Raw genomic sequence first — 8,013 nt, 5'->3', positions numbered from 1 at the left:
CTGTAACAGAAAGATAATCAATTCTCCTTGGGCCTCATCTACACCACATTCATGATCAGATCCCCACAGGCCACATCTGTAAGACATTGAAGATCATTGCTCACCAGGCCTCATCTGCAACACAGTGATTATCATATCTCTACAAGCCCCGTCTTTAATATGGTGATGATCATGCCTCCTCAGGCCTCATCTGTAACACCATTAAGATCATTCTCACCAAGCCTCATCTGTAACAGAGTGATGATCATGTCTTCCCAGATACTTTCTGTAACACAGTGACGACCATGTCTCCCCATACCTCGTTTGTAACATCACAAACATCATGTCTCCCCAGGTTTAATTTTTTTAAATACAGTATTGATCATATCTCTTCAGGCCTCATCTGTAACAAAATGATAATCAAGTCTCCCCAGGTCTGAACTCTAACATAATGATGATCATATCTCCCAGGCCTCATTTGTAACATGATGATGGTCATGTCTCCTCAATCCTCATCTCTAACACAGTTATGATCATGTCTCTCTAGCCATCAGATCTGAAATAAAAGATAATCATATCATATTCCCAAACCTAATCTGTAACCCAATAGTGATATCTCCCCAGGCTTCTTCTGTAACCCAATCATGTTTCCCTGAACCACATCAGTAACACTGTGATGATCATGTCCCCCAGGACACATCTATAAAATAATGATGATAAAGTTGTTGCACAATACCACTTCTGTAGCCCAAAGATGATGATGTATCCTCAGGCCTCATTTGTTACATAGGGAAGATTATATCTCCTCTGGCCTCATTTGTAATATACTCATAATCATGTCTCCCCAGACCTCACCTGTAACACAATGATGATCATGTTTTCCCTAGCCCCATCTCTAACACAAAGAAGATCAAGTCATCTTCACAGACCACAACTGTAAAGCAATAATGATCATGTCTAACCAGGCCACATCTCTAATACAATGATATTCATGACTCCCCAAGACTCATCTGTAAAACAATGATGGCCATGTCTACTCAGGCCTCACTTGTAATACAATGATGATTAAAGTCTCCCTAAACTTCATCTCATCTACAACATAATGATGATCAAGACATCTCCACAGGTATAATCTGTAAGAAAATTATGATCAGGTCTCCCCAGGCCTCACCTCTAACACAATAATGTTGATGTCTACCCTTATCTCTTCTCTAAAACATTGATGATTGTGTCTCCTCCAGCTTCATCTGTAACACAATCAAGATCATGACTCCCCAGGTCTCATCTGTAATACAATGATAATCATGTCTCCCCAGACCTCATCTATTACCATAAATTCAGTGTATCCCCAGGTCTCAACTGTAACACAGTGATGATCATATCTCTTCAGGCCTCATTTGTAACAAAATGATAATTAAGTCTCCCTAGACCTGAACTCTAACAAAATGATGATCATGTCTCCCCAGGAAACATCTCTAAAACTTGATTACCATGTCTCCCCAGACCTCATCTGTAACACAATGACGATCATGTATCCCCTGGCCCCATCTTTATGACAATGATGATCATGTCTCCCCAGGCCTCAACTGTAAAACAATGATGTTTATGAGCCTCCAGGCCTCAATGATGACACAATGATGATAATGCCTCCATAGAGCTCATCTGTAACACAATGATGATCAAGTCTCCCCAGGCTTGTCTAGTACAATGAAGGTCATGGTACCCAGGACTCATTTGTGTTGATCATATTGTTTCAGAACTCATCTGTAATAAAATAATGATCATATCTGCCCAGAATCGAACTCTAACATAATGATGATCATAAGTTCCCAGGCCTCTTCTCTGAAACATTGATGATCATCTTTCCTCAGTCTTCATCTTTAGATTAATGGTGCTCATATCTGCCCAGATCCCATTTGTAACACAATGATGATCATGTCTCCCCAGGCCTCATTTGTAACATAGTGAAGGTCATGTCTCCCCAGGCCTCATCTGTAACACAATGATGAACATTCTACCCATGTCTCAAACTGACCCTGACCTCACATGTAATACAATGATTGTAAAGTCTCCCCAGACCTCATCTGTAACTCAGTGATGATTAAATCTCCACAGACCTTTTCTATAGCACAATGATGATCATGTTACCACATCTGCAACCCTATGCTGATCAAGTCAACTCCATAGGACCCATCTGTAAGAAAATGATGATCAAGTCACCCTAGGCCTCATCTGAACACAATGATAGTCAGCCCCTCACCAAGCCTCATCTCTAATTCAATGATTATCAAGTCTCTCTAGACCTTAACTGTAAAACATTGATGAGCATGTCTCCCAAGGCCTCATTTGTAACCCAATGATGACCAAGTCTCCCCAGGCCTCATCTGTAACACTATGATGATCATGTCTGCTCATGCCTCATCTCTAACAAAATGATGACCAGATCTCCCCATAACTCAACCCTAAAACAATAATGATCATGTCTCCCCAGGCCTCATCTGTAATGCAATGATGATCAAGTCTCCCCAGGCATAATCTGTAACAGTGATGATCATGACTTCTCTAGCCTCATCTATAACACAATGATGAACAATCTCCCCAGGTCTCAACCTTAACTTGCTCATAATCAAGTGTCTCCTGGCCTCACCTCTAATATAATGATGATAAAGTATCCCCAGACCTAATATGTAACACAATGATGATCAAGTCTTCATAAACCTTGTCTGTAGCATAATGATGATAATGTTACCCAGACCTCATCTGCAACACAGTGATGATCAAATAACCTCCACAGGCCTCATTTGTAAGAAAATGATGAGCAAGTCTCCCCAGACCTCATCTGTAATACAATTATATTCATGTCTCCCCCTGTCTGTTCTCTAAAACACTGATGATGATCATGGATTCTCAGACCTCATCTGTAACACAGTAATGATCATAATCTCTTCAGGCCTCATTTGTAACAAAATGATGAGCAAGTTACCCCAGGCCTGAATTCTAACATAATGATGATCATGTCTCCCCAGGCCCCATCTCTAGCACAATTATGATCAAGTCTCCCCAGACCTCATCTCTAACACATTTAAGATCATGTCTCCCCAGGTCTCATCTGAAACAAAGTGATGATTATGTCTACCATGGCCTCAACTCTAACACAATGATGATCAAGTGATCTCCACAGGCCTCATTTGTAAAACAATGATGATCCTGTCTGACCAGGCCACATCTCTTAACACAATGATGTTCATGACTCCCAAGGCCTCCTCTGTAAAGCAATGATAGTCACGTCTTCCTGGGGTCTCATCTGTAATATAATGATGATCATGTCTCCCCCAACCACATCTGTAACACAATCATGATCAAGTCTCCCCAGACCTCTTATGTGACACATTGATGTTCATTTCTCCCCTGGCCTATTCTTAAAGCATTGATGATCATGTCTCCTCAGGAAGCATCTGAAACACAATCATAATCATGACTCTCCAGGTCTTATCTATAACATAATTATGATCATGTCTCTGCAGGTCTCATCTATAACACCATAAAGATCACTCACCAAGGCCTTATGTATTACACAATGATGATTATGCCACCCCAGGCCTCATTTGTAATATAATGATGATCATGTCTCCTCATGCCTCATCTGTAACACAATAATCAATCTCCCCATGTCTCAACCTTAACATAGTGATGTTCATACCACCACTGGCCTCACCTGTAATACAATGATGAAAAAGTGTCAACAAACCTCATCTATAACACAATGATGATTAACTCAACCCATGCCTTGTCTGTAACACAAGGATGAACATGTAACCCAGACTGCATCTGCAATTCAGTGATGAATGAAACATCTCCACAAGGCTCCTCTGTAACAACATAATGATCAAGTCTCCCCAGGCCTCATCTCTAACACATGATGTTCATTTATCCCTGGCCTCTTATCTAAAACATTGATGATTATATGTCCTCAAGCCTCATCTGTAGTACAATGATCAAGTATCCTCAGGACTCATCTGTGATACAATGATGTTCATATGTCTCTTGGCCTCTTCTCTAAGACATTGATGATCATGTCTCCTCAGGCCTCATCTGTAGTACAATGATGATCATGTCTCCCCAGGCATCATCTGTAACACAATCATAATCATGACTACTGAAGTCTCATCTGTAAAACAATGATGATCAAGTCTCCTCAGGCCTCATCTGTATTACCCTAATGACCATGTATTCTCTGGCTTCATCTGTAAAGACATGATGGTCATGTCTTCTCAGGCCTCATTTGTAACACGATGATGATCATGGCTTCTGAGGCCTATGTGAAACACAAACGTGGTCATTTCATCTGAAGAGGCCTCATCAATAACCCAAGGATGATCGGGTCTCCCCATGCCTCAACTGTACCACAGTGATGATCATGTCACACAGGCCACATCAGTAAAATAATGATGACAAAGTTATCTCAACATACCAATTCTATAACAAAATGATCACCATGTCTCTCCAAGCCAGAAGTGTAACATTGTGAAAATCATGTCTCCTTGGGCCTCATCTGTAACACAATGGTGATAAATACTCCACCAACCTCACCTGTAACACAACAGTGATCAAGTCTTCCCAGGACTTGTCTGTAAGGCAATGATGATCATGTTAACCAGACCTTGTCATCAACACAATGACAATGAAGTAATCTCCACATGACTCATCTGTAAGAAAATGATGATCATATTACCCAAGCCTCATCTGCAACACAATGATCATCAAGTCATTTTCCCAGCCTCACCTGTAATGCAATGATGTTTGATGTCTCCACTGGCCTCTTCTTTAAAATATTGATAATAATGTCTCCGCAGGTCTCATCTGTACTACAGTGATGATCATGTCTCCCCAGGCCTCCTATGTAACAAAATGATGATTATGTCCCAGTAGGCCTCATCTGAAACACAAAGATGACCATGTCATCTCCCATGTCCTCATCCGTAACCCAATGAATATAATGTCTCCACATGACTCATATGTAACATAGTGATGACCATGTCCCCCAAGCCACATCTGTAAATAATAATAAAGTCATCTCACCATACCACTTTTATAGCACAATGATGATCAAATCTCACCAGGCCTCATCTCTAACACAATAAAGATCATGTCTCCTCAAACTCATTTGTAACCTAATGATGATCAGGAATTCCCAGGGTCTCATCTGTAACACAATGATGATCAAGTCACCCCATGCTTCATCAGTAACACAATGATAACCATGTCTGCAGAGCCCTCATTTGGAACCCAATGATGGTCATGCCTCCCTAATGCTAAATATAACACAGTGATGATCATGTCCCCCAGGCAACATCTATAAAATATTGATGATAAATTTGTGTTACCATACCGCTTCTGTAGCAAAATGATGGTCATGTCTCTCTAGTCTTCAGCTGTAATATAGTGAAGATTATGTCTCCCCAGGCCTCATCTGTCATACAGTGATGATACCCCTGCCCTTGTCTGTAGCACAGTGATGATCATGTTACACAGGCCTCATCTGTAACAAAATTATGATCATGTCTCCCCAGGCCTCATCTGTAACACATTGCTGTTCATATCTCCACAGGCCTCTTCTCTAAACTAATGATGACCACAGGGCATGGTGGTGCACTCCTCTAATCCCAATATTCAGGAGGCAAAGGTAGGAGGACTGCTGTGAGTTTGAGGACACCCTGAGGCTACATAGTTAATTCCAGGTCAGCCTGAACCAAATTGAAACCCTAACTCAAAAAAAACTGAAAACAGGGCTGGAGAGATGGCTTAGCAGTTAAGCGTTTGCCTGTGAAGCCTAAGGACCCTGGTTCGAGGCTCGGTTCCCCAGGTCCCACGTTAGCCAGATGCATAAGGGGGTGCACGCATCTGGAGTTCGTTTGCAGAGGCTGGAAGCCCTGGCGCGCCCATTCTCTCTCTCTCTCTCTCTATCTGTCTTTCTCTCTGTGTCTGTCGCTCTCAAATAAATAAATAAATAAATTTTAAAAAAAAAACTGAAAACAAAACAAAACACTGATGACCATGTCTCCCCAGACCTTATGTGTTTACACAGTCAAGATAATGACTATCAGGTTCTTATCAATGACACAATGATGATCATGTCTCCCCAGTCATCATCTGAGCCCAGTGATCATTATGTCTTCCTCACCCTCATGCTTTAACACAGTGATGATAGTGTCCCCCTGGCCACATCTGTAAAGTAATGATGATAAAGTCAACTCACCCTACCATTTTTATGATGATCCTGTCTTCCCAGACCTCATTTCTTACATAGGTAAAGATCATGTCTTCCTAGACCTCATTTGTAACACAATTATGATCATGTCTCCCAGGCCTCATCTGTAATACAATGAAGATAAATTCTCCTCAGAACCTCATCTGTAACACAATCATAATCAAGTCTCCCCAGCCCTTGTCTGTATCACAATGATCACAGTACCATGCCTGATCTGCAACACAATGGTGATCAATTCATCTCCACAGGCCTCATCTGTAACATATTCATATCTCTCCTGACCTCTACTGTAAAACAGTGATGATGACAGGTATGGTGCACTACTCCTTTAATCCCAACTCTCTGGAAGCAGAGGTAGGACTGCTGTGAGTTTGAGGAAACCCTGAGACTACTTAGGTTAATTCCAGGTCAGCCTGAACCAGATTGATACTGTACCTAGGGGAAAAAAAAAATGAAAAGAAAAAACAAACAAAATGAAACATCTATGATTATGTTTCCTAAGACCTCATCTATAACACCAGATGATCATGTCTCCCCAGGCCTCATCTATAACACAGTAATGATCTTCTCATCCCTAGGCCTAATCTGAAACATAAAGATGATTCTATAATCTCCCCATTGCCTCGTTGGTAACCCTATGATGATCAAGTCTCCCTAACCCTTGTCTATGACACAATGATGATCATATTGCCCAAGCCTCATCTGCAACACAATGATCATCAAGTCATTTTCCCAGCCTCATCTGTAATAAAATGATGATTATGTCTACCCAGACCTCATCTGTAGCACATTGCTGTTGATGTCTCCCACAGGCCTCTTCTCTAAAACATCGATGATCACAGAGCATGGTGGCAACTCTTTATTACTAGCACTCAGGGAGGCAATGGTAGGAGGATTGTGAGTTCTAGTACATCATTAGACTACATAAGTAATTCCAGATCAGCCTGAACCAGATTGAGACCCTACCTCAAAAAAAAAAAAAAGAAAGAAAGAAAGAAAAGAGAAGAAGAAAAAGAAGAAGAAGAAGAAGAGGAGGAGGAGGAAGAGGAGGAGGAGGAAGAAGAAGAAGAGGAAGAAGAAAGAAAAAAAGAAAAGAAAGCAAGCTAGGTGTGGGTGGCAGACACCTTTAGTCCCAGCACTTGGAGGCAGAGGTAGGAGGATGGCCATGAGTTTAAGGCCATGCTGACCTACATAGTGAATTCCAGGTCAGCCTATACTAGAGTGAAATCCTACCCTAAAAAAGCAAAAGCAAATAAAACAGAAACACTGATGACCATGTCTCCTCAGGCCTAATAGGTAATACAGTGATGATCTTGTCCCACCAACAGATCTGTAAAACAATGATGATAAATTTGTGTCACCAATACTATTTCTGTAGCAAAATGATCATGTCTCCCTAGGCCTCATCTGTAACCCAATGATGATCATTTCTCCCCAGGTGTCACCTGTCACACAGTGATGATCATATCCCTCAAGCCACATCTGAAAAATAATAATGATAAATTCGTCTCATCATACCACTTCTGTAACACAATGATGATACTGTCACCCCAGGCCTCATCTGTATACAATGATGATGAAGTCTCCCCAGACTTCATCTATAACACAATAATGATCAAGTCTCCCCAGCCCTTGTCTATAGCATAATGATGATCATGTTACCCAGGCCTTAGCTGCAACACAATGGTGATCAAGTCATCTCCCCAGGCCTCATCTGTAACAAAAGATGATCATGTCTCCATAGGCCTCTTCTCTAAAACACTGAT

Source organism: Jaculus jaculus, unplaced genomic scaffold (assembly GCF_020740685.1).
Source record: "Jaculus jaculus isolate mJacJac1 unplaced genomic scaffold, mJacJac1.mat.Y.cur mat_scaffold_35_1_3033546_arrow_ctg1, whole genome shotgun sequence".
In the NCBI taxonomy this organism is placed as follows: Eukaryota; Metazoa; Chordata; class Mammalia; order Rodentia; family Dipodidae; genus Jaculus; species Jaculus jaculus.
Note: the sequence above shows the minus strand (reverse complement) of the source record.